A 15,374-nucleotide genomic window follows, 5' to 3' on the forward strand; every position below is an offset into this window, starting at 1 on the left:
AAGGCCCGTCAGCGTCTCTACCACCTCAGACGCTTGAGAGACTTCCAACTGCCCTCCAAGGTGCTCAGGAACTTTTACTCGTGCACCATAGAGAGCATCCTGGCGGGAAACATCTTAACCTGGTTCGGAAACAGCACCATGCAGGACAGACGAGCTCTACAGAGGACAAAAAAAAAAAAGGACAAAAAGTTAAAGTATGTAGTAAAAAGCTGGAGCAATTGAAACAGGCAGCATGCTTTTACAGTTTCTTTAAAAATATTTTACTTAACCGTTTTGCATTTCTTTCATTTAGCCCCATTAAATTCCTAAATATTTCATAAAAGATAAATAAAGAGAGCCTTGCTCTCCGAGAGATCTCTCCTGTTAGAATGAAGTTCTTTTTTCCATTTCCAAGCATAGGTAAACATCTGATTGTTGGAGTCTAATATTTGAGTATTTTCAGTGTTAATGACTAAAGTGAGATGACTTGATTAATGATGATTAATGTTGTGAACTATTTTTTAATATAAAATATGTAACTTTTAAAAGCCTGTATTAATTTTATATTATTAAATTAATGTAATTAATTAATTATTAAATAATATAAATTATTAATGTATTAATTTATATTATTAAATTAAAATGTAATTTATATTTATATTTATATTTACATCCCATTATGAGGACATCTTTACTTTAATTATAAATAGTTTTAAATAGTGTTAGTATTAGTAAATACTGTTACACAAGTGCCGTTAAATAGCAGATTCAGAATTACCTTTTGAGAGCGAAATATACAGAAACTCTTAAAGCTGCTGGTTGGGGCGACCGTGGTTCAGGGGGTTGGGAAGCTCATCTGTAACTGGAAGGTTGCCGGTTCGATCCCCCAGCTTTCTCTGTCCTAGTCTTTGTGTCCTTGGGCAAGACACTTTACCCTGCCAGAGGGGCCGATGGCGCGATATGGCAGCTTTGCTTCTGTCAGTCTGCCCCAGGGCGGCTGTGGTTTTTCTCCACCAGTGTGTGAATGTGAGAGTGAATAAATAGTGGAATTGTAAAGTGCTTTAGGTGCCTAGAAAAGTGCTATATAAATGCAATCCATTATTATTATTATGGAAAACGAGGAGGAGCCTGAGTGTTAAAGATGTCATACCTTTAGTTCAGTTGATTTCTACATATGTACCAGAATCAATAATCAGCACCGATTAAATATTAATGATTAACAATGTACTACACCAACAGAGGTCGATCATCTTGTTAATAATTTTACCTCCTCACTACGTACGACTCTGGATACTGTAGCTCCGGTGAAAACTAAGGCCTCAAATCAGAAGTACCTGACTCCGTGGTATAATTCTCAAACACGTAGCCTAAAGCAGATGACTCGTAAGCTGGAGAGGAAATGGCGTGTCACAAATTTAGAAGATCATCATTTAGCCTGGAGAAATAGTTTGTTGTTTTATAAGACAGCCCTCCGCAAAGCCAGAACATCTTACTATTCATCACTGATTGAAGAAAATAAGAACAACCCCAGGTTTCTCTTCAGCACTGTAGCCAGGCTGACAAAAAGCCAGAGCTCTTTTGAGTCAATCATCCCTTTAACATTAACTAGTAATGACTTCATGAACTTCTTCACAAATAAAATTTTTTATCATTAGAGAAAAAATTACCAATAATCATCCCACAGATGTAACATTATCTACAGCTACTCTTAGTACCATTGATGTTAAGTTAGACTCTTTTTCTCTAATTGATCTTTCTGAGTTAACTTCAATAATTACCTCCTCCAAACCAGCAACGTGTCTTTTAGACCCCATTCCTACAAAACTGCTCAAAGAAGTCCTGCCATTAATTAATGCTTCAATCTTAAATATGATCAACCTATCTCTAATAATCGGCTTCATGTAAATGGAGAGTCCTCTTCACACACTGAGGTTAATTATGGAGTTTCACAGGGTTCAGTGCTAGGACCAATTCTGTTTACATTATACATGCTTCCCTTAGACAGTATCATTAGAAGACATAGCAGACATTTTCAATGCTATGCAGATGACACCCAGCTCTATCTGTCTATGAAGCCAGATAACACACACCAATTAGTTAAACTGCAGGAATGTCTTAAAGACATAAAGACCTGGATGGCCACTAAGTTTCTGCTTCTTAATTCAGATCAAACTGAGGTTATTGTACTGAAAATCTGGCCCTGAAAATCTTAGAAATATGGTATCTAACCAGATTCTTACTCTGGATGGCATTACCTTGGCCTCCAGTAACACTGTGAGGAACCTTGGAGTCATTTTTGACCAGGATATGTCCTTCAATGCACATATTAAACAAATATGTAAGACTGCGTTCTTCCATTTGCGCAACATCTCTAAAATTAGAAATATCCTGTCTCAGAGTGACGCTGAAAAACTAGTTCATGCATTTATTACTTCCAGGCTGGACTACTGCAATTCATTATTATCAGGAAGTCCTAAAAACTTGCTGAAAAGCCTTCAGTTAATCGCTCTCGCACTGCAGGCCTACTTGTTGTTCCTAGAGTATTTAAAAGTAGAATGGGAGGGAGAGCCTTCAGTTTTCAGACCCCTCTTCTGTGGAACCAGCTTCCAGTTTGGATTTGGGAGACAGACACTATCTCTACTTTTAAGATTAGGCTTCAAACTTTCCTTTTTGCTAAAGTATATAGTTAGGGCTGGACCAGGTGACCCTGAATGCTCCCTTAGTTATGCTGCAATAGATGTAGGCTGCTGGGGGATTCCCATAATGCACTGGGTGTTTCCTTTCCAGTCACCTTTCTCACTCACTATGTATTAACAGACCTCTCTGCATTGAATCATATTTGTTATTAACCTCTGTCTCTCTTCCACAGCATGTCTTTATCCTGTCTTCCTTTTCTCACCCCAACCGGTTGCAGCAGATGGCCCCGCCCCTCCCTGAGCCTGGTTCTGATGGAGGTTTCATCCTGTTAAAAGGGAGTTTTTCCTTCCCACTGTCGCCAAAGTGCTTGCTCATTGGGGGTCATATGATTGTTGGGTTTTAATCTGTATGTCTTATTGTACGGTCTACCTTACAATATAAAGCCACTTGAGGCGACTGCTGTTGTGATTTGGCGCTGTGGAAATAATATTGAATTTAATTGAAGTGTGGGTAATTATCTTACTATACTGACACATTTTGGCATTTTTACCATATTTGTAAGTAACAATGATAATAGCACAAATAAAAGGTTCTCTATTTTTTTTCAGTGAAGACAAAGAAGGACTTGGGTGAAGCCTTAGTCTCTGTAATTGTGGACTGATGACCTTTCAACTTTGTGGAGGATAAAGGCTTTAGGAAATTTGTGGCAAAATTGGACCAAACATGTGTATTTGGTAATCAAGTATGACAGCAGTGTTAAATTTATTTGTGGGGGTTTGTGTCCACCAGAAGCCTACTAAAGTGAACCTTTTTGTGACTATAAATTGAAACCTGACAAGACTGGCTCGACCTTTTCTACTTCCTGTTTCCACCCAGACAGTGCTGTGTCCTTTCTAAGGAAGCAGGTAAAAGTCCTATATTTTCTTTTGATTTTTTTCTGGTGATAAATAGGTTAATGTGTTTTCTTTAAGGAATGTTCTGTTTGTTGTTATGGCTGTGTGGGTGTGTCCTAGCTATCTTTTTAAAAGTTTGCTCTGGTGAGCGCAGTAGGTATTTTTTTCTTGTGTAGGAAAGTGGATTTGATGCTAATTGCATCAGACAACAGGCTGTTGTCTGCGCCTCTGCTGCAGAGGTGGGGCAGTGGGTTCGGTGGCCAGTGCCAGAAGGCCAGCAGAGCAGCTGGGACTGATTGGTTGTGATCAGCCCTGCCATTTCGGTTACTACTTGGGACTGAAGAGAGGAAGGTTGCGCCAGGAACTAGTCTGTTGAAAAGCTGCACAGATCGACTTAAAGTGCTAAATAAAGTGTAACCAGCGTGATAAGAGTGTGTACGTGTGGGTTCTTCGTGTCTCAGTGGTGCCTAAACCCAGTCGCGGGATGACAGATCCGCTACTGGGATCTGGGTGCTGGGAGTACTGGCAACAATACTTGTCTGTGGGGCCAAGGAGGCCATTTGAGGATGCCCGCCAGGTGATTATCAGGGCCTGTGGAATACGCAGATGCTTCCAGGAGGGACAATTGGGGCCAGGCGGCTGAGTGACGTAGAGGCCAGGTGGCTCCAATGGGGGAGGCTCGGCTGCTAGATGTGATCCTCTTCAAGCGGTTTGTGGAAGTGCTCCCAGCAGGAATGGCGGAGTGGGTCCACTGCCACTGGCCAGCAAGCCTTGACATGTCTGTGTCGCTGGCTGAAAACCACCTGGCAGCTCAGCCAGTTTAACCACTGGAGCGACCACAACCTAGATGCACCGACAACTGGCACTCCTGACACTGGTACCCAGCCCAGAGGAGGCCAACTCACAGACTGCAATGCAAATGCTGAGACACGTGTGTTGGCGGTGTGGGCGGAGGCAGAGTGGGTGGAAATTACGTATGTGCATGGGGACATACACAAATATATTATTTTTACCGCTGCATATTAAATACAAGGGTAAAAAGCACAGTGTAAAGGCTGCACTTAGCTCACGCCTGATGGAGCCCTTAATTCTGGGTTCAGATTGGCCGGGGTTTAAATAACCTGTTGGAGCAGTGTGTGAGGATGTGGTCGACCTTGAGTGGCATGTAACGTTTGCTTTTTATTTTTTCAGTAAATTATTCAGTGAATTTACTAAATTCACTGAATTCCAACATTTTCCCTTTCTTTATAATTCATGAACATCATATTTTCAGAACTCTTTTTGAACTGCTTTATGTTTGGCTTCAACTGCGTATTCCACAGCTTCACTGCATGCACAAAAGCTCTTTCTGGTAGTACATACCTTCACAGCTTCGAAGTTACAAAAACCCCTTAAATGATAACTTTCTTTTCTCAAAAAACATACTCTGAATATTATGTGGTAGTTCATTATTTTTTGTGGAACCCGCAGGGGGTGTTGGATTAAAGAAAACCTGGAGGAAGGTCCAAGCCCAGCAAAAATGGGATTCAGTATGTTCTGGAAAGGAGAGTAAAGCTGCAGACGTTGGAGAGATTGTCACGGAAAAATTTGCTCCAGTCTCAGGAACATCAGCAGCACTTGTACAGCAAAGGGGCTAGACTTACATCTTCATGCAGTGGAAGTCAAGAAACTATTTTAGATTAAATTAGTTTGCAGAAAATGTTGGATAAATGTATTTTTCCCTGATCAATTCCATTACCTGGCTGGGAGTGGTCAGCTGTAGTCCCATCTGAGTGGCTGAGGGTGAACTCTGGGTCTGCAGAAGTCTAGTCTGCGGGGTAAACCTCCATATCCTGGTTCTAATGATCCCTAGTCTTCTTTGCACAAAGGCATCTGCAAAGGACAATGAAAGATGCACAGTGAGATTTAAAGCATGCTTCATGAATGCTGATTGGCCTGGAGAAGGTGATTGGACTAGACCCGTGATGGCACGAACAGCTTGACAGTGTGGGAAAGTCGGAGTGATAAGGCTTAGATTTAACTGGCTGCACCTGGGAGCAGGCAGATGTGAGACCATAGATCTTCCTTATTGAACTTACATGTAAGCTTCATAATATGGTTAAGGCCATGGTGTTGTATGCTTGAAGCATACAGTCAAAAATCCAAGGTCAACCAGACATATGTGGATTTTGGAAACAGTACTTTTGTTATGCTACGGCAGGGGTCAGCAACCTTTAACACTCAAAGAGCCATTTGGACCCCGTTTCCAGGCAAAAGAAAACACTGGGAGACGTAAATACTTTTTGACATCTAAAATGAAGATAATACTGTATATATTGTTTTTTACCTTTATGCTTTGTGTGAACAACTAAGGTGTGTTGCTTATGAAATCCATGAAGTGCTACAGAGAAAATTACATTTTATTTATGTAATTAACACATTTTGGACTCTTAAAGAAATATAACAAAAGGAAAGACACCAGCTGAACTAAAATGATCCATGTAGCAAACAAAAACTGTTATATCTCCTTTGGGCTTTTGGAGCCTTGACCTGACTTTTAAAAAATAATTGGGAAAAAAAGCACTATTCTGCTAAAAAATGAAAAATAGATATTTGCAAAATTCAGCCTAAATATGTATTTTACCTGGTTAATGTGTGTGGCGGGGCGTCGTCTGCAGCGCCGCTGCAGGGGAGGCGGACGCCCCTGAGCTGCACCCGCAATCACATCTCTCCGCCATAACGTCTGTGCTATCTATGCTGTCGTGTTGGTATGTGTCGGGCTGTGAGCTGAAAAGCTACAGCCGGCTGTATGTGTACAGCAAACTGTGTGTGAAAAGTGGTCAATAAAGAGATGGTATGTTTACAATGGGACTTCTGCTCCTGAACCTCTGCGCACAGCGTCTGCAAATCGGGACTGTACAAAGTCACTATCATCTTTACGCAGGACTGTAAGCTGTCGCTGCAGGGGAGGCGGACGCCCCTGAGCTGCACCCGCAATCACGTCTCGCCGCTCATGCTGGAGAACAGCTGCTGACATAATGTGGATCTGAAGATCCATAATTGGCCTACCTGGGGTTGAAAGTCTCGATAAATGCACGGCGTTTCGGCTGGTACACCGAGTGTGAAGCTTATTTTGAGCGATGAAAAAAATAATAGAATATAATTTTATTTTTATATTTCAATATCACAATAATCTTCCAATTTAGAACTACAAGTTAAAAAAGAACTAACATAAATAAAATACACTTCAGCTAAATACTTCTAATTTATCAACCACGCGGAGCCGCACTATAAGGACTAAAGAGCTGCATGCGGCTCCGGAGCCGCAGGTTGCTGACCCCTGTGCTAGGGTAATCTGTAAGAGCTATTTGCACTTATAAAGAATAATACTCAGACTTCTACCTTTACTGTTTTACAAAAGTTGAAAAGTAAATATTCTACCAGGAAACATTGTTGAAGGAATTTAGCAGGACCAAAGCAATAGCAATGGCAACTGTTTGTTCTCTTTCAAACATTCGTTTCGGTGTCTCACTATGGGGAACGCTCTCTCAGCGTTGTCCTCAGAAGCCTCTATATCATTACTCCAGCCAGTATTGGCTGGCAGTCGTGACGCTTGCGTCAGGGAGGGGCCACCCTCCTCCCTATAAAAGGGTGTGACGCAGCGTCACCCGTCATTCAATTTCCTCTTCTCGCTTCTTAGAAACCTCATCTCTCCTGACTGTGAACGTGAGTGCTAGCTTAACTGTCCACGTGAGCAAGCTAACACCTTGGTCACCAGGTGCTAGCGCGGCTTGCGTTTCGAGTCACCTGCTCTTCACCACAGAGCCAGGTCGGAGAGTGTGTTAGCTGCCAGCATGCACCTAGCACAACAGTTAGCTGACCAAGCTAACTGTCTTTGCTACACACGGTCACCAAGCCAAGTAGCACAAACGCTAGCCACCACACTAGCTAGGTCATACTAGCTCACCATAGCTACCCGACCGAGAGAAGAAAAAAAAAAAAAGATCAGCGTTAGCCGTCCAGCCATTCCAAGCTAGCTACACCAAGCTTTCTTAATATAGCAGACTGCAAACCGCTGCCCAGAATTTGCCCCTGCGGTTGCAAAATCTCAGGTTCAGATACACATGACGCGTGTGTGATGTTCCTCGGGCTGCAACACGCCCAAGCGGCTATTTCCACACCGGGTATAAGCGAACACTGCGCTCGCTCCACCCTGGGGTGGTTGTAGCTCAGGTGACAGCAGGTCAGCCACTAATCAGAAGGTCGGTGGTTCGATCTCAGGCTGCCTCCTGGCTGCATGCCAAATATCCTTGGGCAAGATACTAACCCCATGTTTGCCTACTGGTGGTGGTCAGAGGGCCCGGTGGCGCCAGTGTCCGGCAGCCTCGCCTCTGTCAGCGCACCCCAGGGCAGCTGTGGCTACAATGTAGCTTGCCATCGCCAGTGTGTGAATGGGTGAATGACTGAATGTAGTGTGAAGCGCTTTGGGGTCCTTAGGGACTAGAAAAGCGCTGTACAAATGCAGGCCATTTACCATTTAAAAAGCCTTTGTCGAAGGCTAGCCCGCCAGGCTAGCCTGTCGACAGTGTTGCCAACTCCTCAATAAGGAAAATCGCTATTGGTTCTCCTAAAAGTCGCTAGAAGTCGCTAAATGACGTCATCGCCTAATTTGCATAATTGGTCATGCTAATCTAATTGTAACCTATGTTGTTGGAGAGAGAAATAACATCGTGGAAGAGACATAAAGTGAGTAAAAAACATCCTAAATAATAATAATAATAATGGATTGGATTTATATAGCGCTTTTCAAGGCACCCAAAGCGCTTTACAATACCACTATTCATTCACTCTCACATTCATACACTGGTGGAGGCAAGCTACAGTTGTAGCCACAGCTGCCCTGGGGCAGACTGACAGAAGCGAGGCTGCCATATCGCGCCATCGGCCCCTCTGGCCAACACCAGTAGGCCCTGAGCCACGGTCGCCCCGCATTCCAACCCTGCTCCTTTACCCGGGCTTGGACCGGCAAAAGTGACCCGAAATAGGCACTCTGGTGGAGTTATTTTGTGTGTGTGTGTTTATAAGTAGTTTTAAACCTCGTTATCCACAAAACAGCATAAGAGTAAAAGAGTAAAAGAAGAACTGACTGTGTTACAGCACCCGCTGCTTGTTGAGAGTAAAAGCGATACGCGCTTTCACGTCTTTTTTTAGCGACTTTTTTTAGAAAAAAAGTCGCTAAGGGGTCTGAAAACTCGCTAAATATAGCGACAAAGTCACTAAGTTGGCAACACTGCCTGTCAAAGAAGGACCCAATGCTGTCTCCAATCGGCCCACCGATGGAGCACAATGAGACCGCCACACCAGGCACCAGCTTGGGCGACGAGATGGATATCGTCCTCCCGCTGGAGGATGATGCCGAGGTCAGCTGCGAAGCTATGTTGTCTGATTCCCTCGAGGCTAATGACGAGCTACTCAGCGAATCCTCTGAGGGAGCGTCGGAACATCTTGTCTCGGACGAGGATGACGACGTTTTCTTTGCCCCCTCTGGTCGGAATTCTGTGACACAAGGGGCCGATTGTCCCGCGGCATGGAGCTATTTGACGTTGCAAAACGGGCAGCTGAAAAGCTGGCAATCCTATGGCCCGCGGTGACAACGGAGACCTCCACCTCACGATACGAGGGTAAAAGGCTCCCCAAAGCAAAGTGCACTACTAAGCAGGTACTGCCGCTTTTGCCCAAATGCGTGGCCGAGGTCACACGTTGCTGGGCAAAGCCATTTTCGTCACCCAACTCCGTGAAGGGGGCGGCGGCGTTTGACTGCGCTGGAATGAAGGAGAAGGGCATCTACCAAATTCCCACAGTGGAGAATCTGGTGGCTTCTCATCTCCACCCAAACCAGAAACTTTCCATGTCATCTGGTCCGTCCCTGCCCTTCAAGGCCAAACGCCTGCAGTCCTCCCTGGCTGACAAAGCGTATAAATCGGTTGCCACCACTACGAGGGCATTGAACGCCTCATCGCTCCTGCTAGCCTACTCGGCGGAGCTCAAGGACCAGGCTGCTGCGAACCCGGATGCTAGCGAGCTGTGGGAAGAGCTGGGCATAGTTATGGACCAGTGTCTCCACCTCACTAGAGCAGCAGTACAAGCGGCGGGCAGAGCCCTCAGCATCATCGTCCTACAGGAGAGGGCAAGATGGCTTTCGGACAGAGAAAAACGTGACATTCTGGACGAAAGCATCGACCCCGCTGGCCTTTTCGGGACCGCTGTTGCCACCATGTAAAGACGGTGCGAGGAGAAAAAGAAAGAGGGAGAGGCCCTGCAGCTGTGTCTCCCTAGGAAGACCCAGGCTGCGCCCCCGCCTCCACCCAGTCGCCGTAAGTTCGCTCAGGTCACCAGCCGTCCAGCCGGCATGCCGACGTTTAAAATCCCTCGCCGCCCAGCCCCACAGGTCGCGGCCCAGGGTCCCCTAGGATTGCAGAACCCTAAGACCCACTGGCCCAGGAAACATTTCCCGCATGCTGCCGCTCAGGGTGGCCCACCACCAGCCAAGCAGTCGGACCGCAAGAAGAAGCGGACTGCCTAACATCCCCCACGGGGAGATCAGAGCCGGACCAGCCCGGGCTCCAAGTTCACTCCAGGGATCAGTTCCGGAGCCCGTTCGGAGAAGTGTGTTCTGCCTCCACCTTTCAGCGCCTGGGACTCGAGTTGGATCCCAAAGAGTGCATTTCAACAAAGAGATGATGAGACACTGTTCAGCTGAATCAAGCATGTCAGTCTCACAAAACACACTGTTTATTAACTCGCCCGTTGCATCTAGGCATGTTGCCAAGGGCACGGGAAAAATGTGTGAAAAACACAGAAAGTATGTTGAAAAACATAATGCCCCCACGCACCCAAACACCACCGGGGTTGATTCCCTCTGTGGTGTCCGGCCCCATAAGCGCTGGTCAAGCACGGGCCGCCCGTGCATGCGCAGTAGGGTCTGGCCCGAAGGACCAGTTTCCGCCACAAGAGGGAGCCAGAGCCCCGTCTACTGTGGAGTGCTGTCAGCAAGAATAGAGAGATGGCGAGCTCTCGCTGCGCCAGAATGGGTTCTGAGGACATTAGAGCGAGGCTATCGTTCACAATTCGCAACCACAATTCCCAGCTAAAGAGTTGGGATCCTGTGTAAGACATAAATAAAGCTAAAATACAAAGGTTTGGACACCGTTTTGCATGTTTCCCTACTGTAGGGGTCTCTGCAAGCATACAGGGCTGTGGGAGGGTACAAGATGACAACTTTGGAATTCTACTAGAAACAGTCGATCATATTTGTTTGTCAAAGCTGAATGCAGGGCAAACTACGCTAAATTACCGTTTTCAGCTAACAGCTACAATAAGCATAAAAGTTACTGTACGGCTATCATTTGTTAACATGACTCTTGTTCTTGTACATGTAATACATTTATTACCAACCTGAGAGTTTATCCGCTGGTCATTCGACATGACGAATGACTTCTGAAGTCTTAATTTAGCTCACGATGCTGTAAATTCCCGTCAGTAACACTTTCGGTCCGCTAGTAAAACGTAGTTCTATTAATCTGCGCTTGAACCGGAACCGGATGTAAGTCCCAAAAAACTGAATTTTGGAACTGAAATTGAATTGTAGAACTGAAACTGAATGGTGAGAAGTGAATCTGAAAGTATTTGAGAGCTAAATTTTTAAAGGATAAAATACAGTTTCAAAGCAAATGAATTCATTTTCAAAATATAAAATTCAATTTCAATTTAGTGATGATCATTTTCAAACCAATAAATTGAATTTCAAATTAGGCTAATTCATATTCAGTTTGTAAAAGCATTTATTCAAGTTACAATTCAGATTCAATCTGAGCAATTCAAATTCCAATTTAACTTATTCAAATTCATTTTTTTTTTTTTGCCTGTCCCGTTTGGCTCTTTTGCCATCAGAATTGTTGTCTAAAGGCAAAGAAAGATGCCCAACGGATTTACTTTACCAAATTGACCATCCCAGCCTTGCCATAATGGTCCATTTGATTCACCTTTTATTGTTTATTTTATTTTCACTTACTGAATATGGGAAAGAAGGGGAGAAAGAAAGAGGGAAAGAGAAACAGCTGAGAAGAGGGACGGGGGAGAAGGGCAAAAACCAAAAACCAACAGAATGAGCAGAAAAAGAAAAAAAAGAAAAAAAATGCATATATCAATCACCTGGGTCACCTGCTGAGAAAGAAAAAAGAAAACAAGCAGAAGAGAACAAGAGTAATAGAATAAACAACATCACAATGATATATGGGAATATGACAGTAAATACTAAATATTAAACATTATTGTGCAGCACATAAGATCAACAGAACACAGTGTGCTTTGAGGTAGGAGCCAAAAAGGGTGTAGTTTGTGGGTGTGATCACCCGTGTGTACACCTGTGAGCATGGACGCGTTTGTTTTTTGTTTTTTAAAAGGTTCCTTCATGTAATGATCTGCTAGAGGGTGTGGGGGGGGGGCCACAGCCCCGTCCTCCAGGGCATGAAGCAGGTATGGAGGAGATCAAAACTCCAGACATCCAGAGGCCCCCAGAACACAAGAGACCAAGGAAGACCAACAGAGGGGCAGCCGCGCCACTGTCCCAGAAAGAGCTGAGGAGAGTCCCAGATGAGGGCTCACTCAGCAGCCGCGGAGCAGAAGCCAGGGGGAGTTGCAGTGACGCGCCCGTGAGCTCCGCCGGCAGCCAGCCGTGCCTGAGTGACCGAGCCCCAGGCCGAGAGGCCGGGGGCACCCCACCTCCGAAGTGGCCCGAGCAAGCCCCAGGCTCCAGGCCCAGATAAGCGGCCGCCAAGGAGTGAGCCGGTGTGTACCCGGACACCCACCCCTGGACACAAAGAACCACCAACGCACCGATGTCTCAAATTCAGTTTCTGATGGCACAGATTTCTGCCCATACACCTGGATTGGTAGCATGGTGATTAGCGATGTTTCCTCACAGCAAGAAAGTCCTGGGTTCAAATCCACAATCTGGCTAGTTTGTAGTGGGTTCTCTCTGGGTATTCTCCGGACAAATCGGTGATTCCAAATTACCTGTGAATGTGAGTTCAAATGGTTCTTTGTCTCTATGTGATAGACTGGTGAGCTGTCCAGGGTGTACCCTGCCTCTTAACCTATCACTTCTGGGTTACGCCCCAGACCTGCACCCCGGATAAAGATAGTAGGATGGTAGTCGTTATAAATCAATTTAACTTTTATGTTAGCCAGACTCTAGACTTTGGTGAACATTATGTAACATGAAGACAACATGTAGTATTTAAGTGACCAAGTAGTACTGGGGTAAAAGTTATTGAATAGTGTTGGAATAAAATGACAAAATTGTGAAGGATAAAAATATTCCAAGAGCTCAACTTATCTCATCGAAACACGTTCCAATCACATTTTATCAACTCAAAATGCACAGGTTTATTGAATATGAATAAGTTGTGTTGATTTAGCTCAGTTGCTTAAGTTTCTGCCAAAGCAAAACAATTGTGTGCAGCCAATGTCCACTAATGAATTAAGTAAATTCAACATGGTCTTTTTTTCAGTGTACGGTTATGCATCATAACAACTGTCCAAAGTAAAAAAGCGACAGCAAAAATCTTTCCGGCTGCAGAGTAATCAATCAAATCAATGTTTAAACCAGAAAAATAAGTAAGAAAAGTTTTAAAAAGAATAAATAGGAACATAACAGACCGATTCTGTTATTTGTTGTTTAAGTAAAACTTAAACTTAGTTCCATTTACATTAGATGTCTGCTTTACAATGTTAACATTAAACCAACTGCTAACAGTTGAAAATGTTAACTTCCTCTTGATTACATTAACTAATATATTATGAACCTTACAAAACAAAGAGGACAAACCATTAAAACACTTTGTTAAAAAGTTGTTTAAAGAAACTAAATGTCACGGCGAGTGAGATGAGCCGTGTGGAAAATAAAGGAGGATCCAAACGCAGGCACTTGTATGGGTGTGAGGGTGGTTTATTAAACACAAAAAGGAAATGGACAAACGGCGAACGGAGCGATGACTAAACTAAACTGGGAACAAACTAACTACAGAACACGAACCTGGACATGAATGAGAGCGGGCGGAAACAGATGATGGTTGACTGCAGGGAAACACACAGATGAAGCAGGGTGGAAACACAGACGGACCAGCAACTACAATGACGGAGGACACGACTTAAATACACACAGAGAAACACGGGAATTACACACAGGTGGTGGACACAGCTGGGAATAATCCGTAAGACGAGACAGAGGTAAAACTGAACACACTCACATAAGACGCAGACCTTCACAATAAAACATCACACGCAGGCTCGACATAGAGAGACAGACAGGAAATGACATATGAAACTAAACCCACATCTTAAACCCAGATAAACAGAAACATGGAACTCTAATAATAGACATCATAAACATTACCATAACACGACAAGAGAACAAGAACACAATCCCTGATGCAAACTTAAATCAGAACACAATAAACTCAAAATACTGGGTCCAACGGACCCAGAACCGTGACACTAAATTTGGTTAAATAATGTTGCACTGCATTTCCAAACAAATTTAAATTTTATCTCAAAATTGTCTTTTGTATCATCAACATGTTTCAACTCTTAATTTGTCTTCTTATATTTCTTCAGTCAGAATACAGACAACGAGGCAACGGGACTAACAGTATTAGGCTTGATTAGCAAAGTAGTTGTTCATTCAACAAGGCTTGATTTTGTTTTATTTACATTTTTAAGCAGTGTAGGATGAATTATGATGTAACCAACAAATGTTAAGTGTGTTCATTTGACATGATAAAGAATAGATTATTGTACTTGATTTAATTACACAGGAATGTGTGCATTGATTAAATTGTGTTCAACCAACAGTTGATCTTTTGAGTTTACTGGATGTTCACAGGTTGGTCATCCAATCATGTTGCTGACATTGATCATGTAGAACATGCAAGCAGGCCTCGTTATTACCGTATTTGTTGGACCAAGGTGCTCGTAAATCTGGGAGTAATCTGGGTCCTAAACTCCGTCCTTCAGGTCCCAAAGTCAAACGAGCACTGCAGCATTACTGAGAGTTAAAAACTGTCTAAATTCTTTCATCTTTAATAAAACAATCAGCATTGCTGCTTTACCAGGTGTAACTATGAAGTTTAACATCCAGGCATCCATTAAAACAGAATGTATTACATTTACCGGAGTTAGGAGTTAGCTTGCTAGTTTTCACCTAAGCATGATATAGCATGTTCTGACTGAGAGATTTCTTAAAAATTCAAACGTACAGCTCTGCTATCACTTCCAACATAAATGAAGACAGGAAACTAAACAGCAGTGACGTTTGTAGGGTTACTGAAGTTAGTATATAATGTTGTGCTGCGTAATCGCTAGTGACACAGCTATGTTAGCATAACACAAACAGTGAAGCTGCAGGATGAACGCTAACACTTTTCCACTCGATAAAAGTTAACGTGAAGGTTCCTGATGGTTAGAGACAAATGCAGTCGCATGGCAGGATGCTGTAAACGGACCAAACTTCAGTGAGGAGAACAACTGAGATATCCATCCACAATACGAAGTTAGTCATTAATACACTGCAACAACATTGGAATAGAGCAGCTGTGATAGAATACAGCATTAATGAATCAATGGTACAGAAGTGGAGGAAGCAAGAAGAATGAATTGAATAAAGTTTGATTTATCTGACTGCTTTGTTTCGCTTAATGTGCTATATATATATATACTGTATGTGCATATATATATATATATATATATATATATATATATATATATATATATATCGTGGTAAATATTTTTGGCCATATCGCCCTGCTCTAATACAAAGTCCATAAA

The sequence above is a fragment of the Aulonocara stuartgranti genome (assembly GCF_965226115.1).
Source record: "Aulonocara stuartgranti genome assembly, chromosome: 20".
Lineage (NCBI taxonomy): Eukaryota > Metazoa > Chordata > Actinopteri > Cichliformes > Cichlidae > Aulonocara > Aulonocara stuartgranti.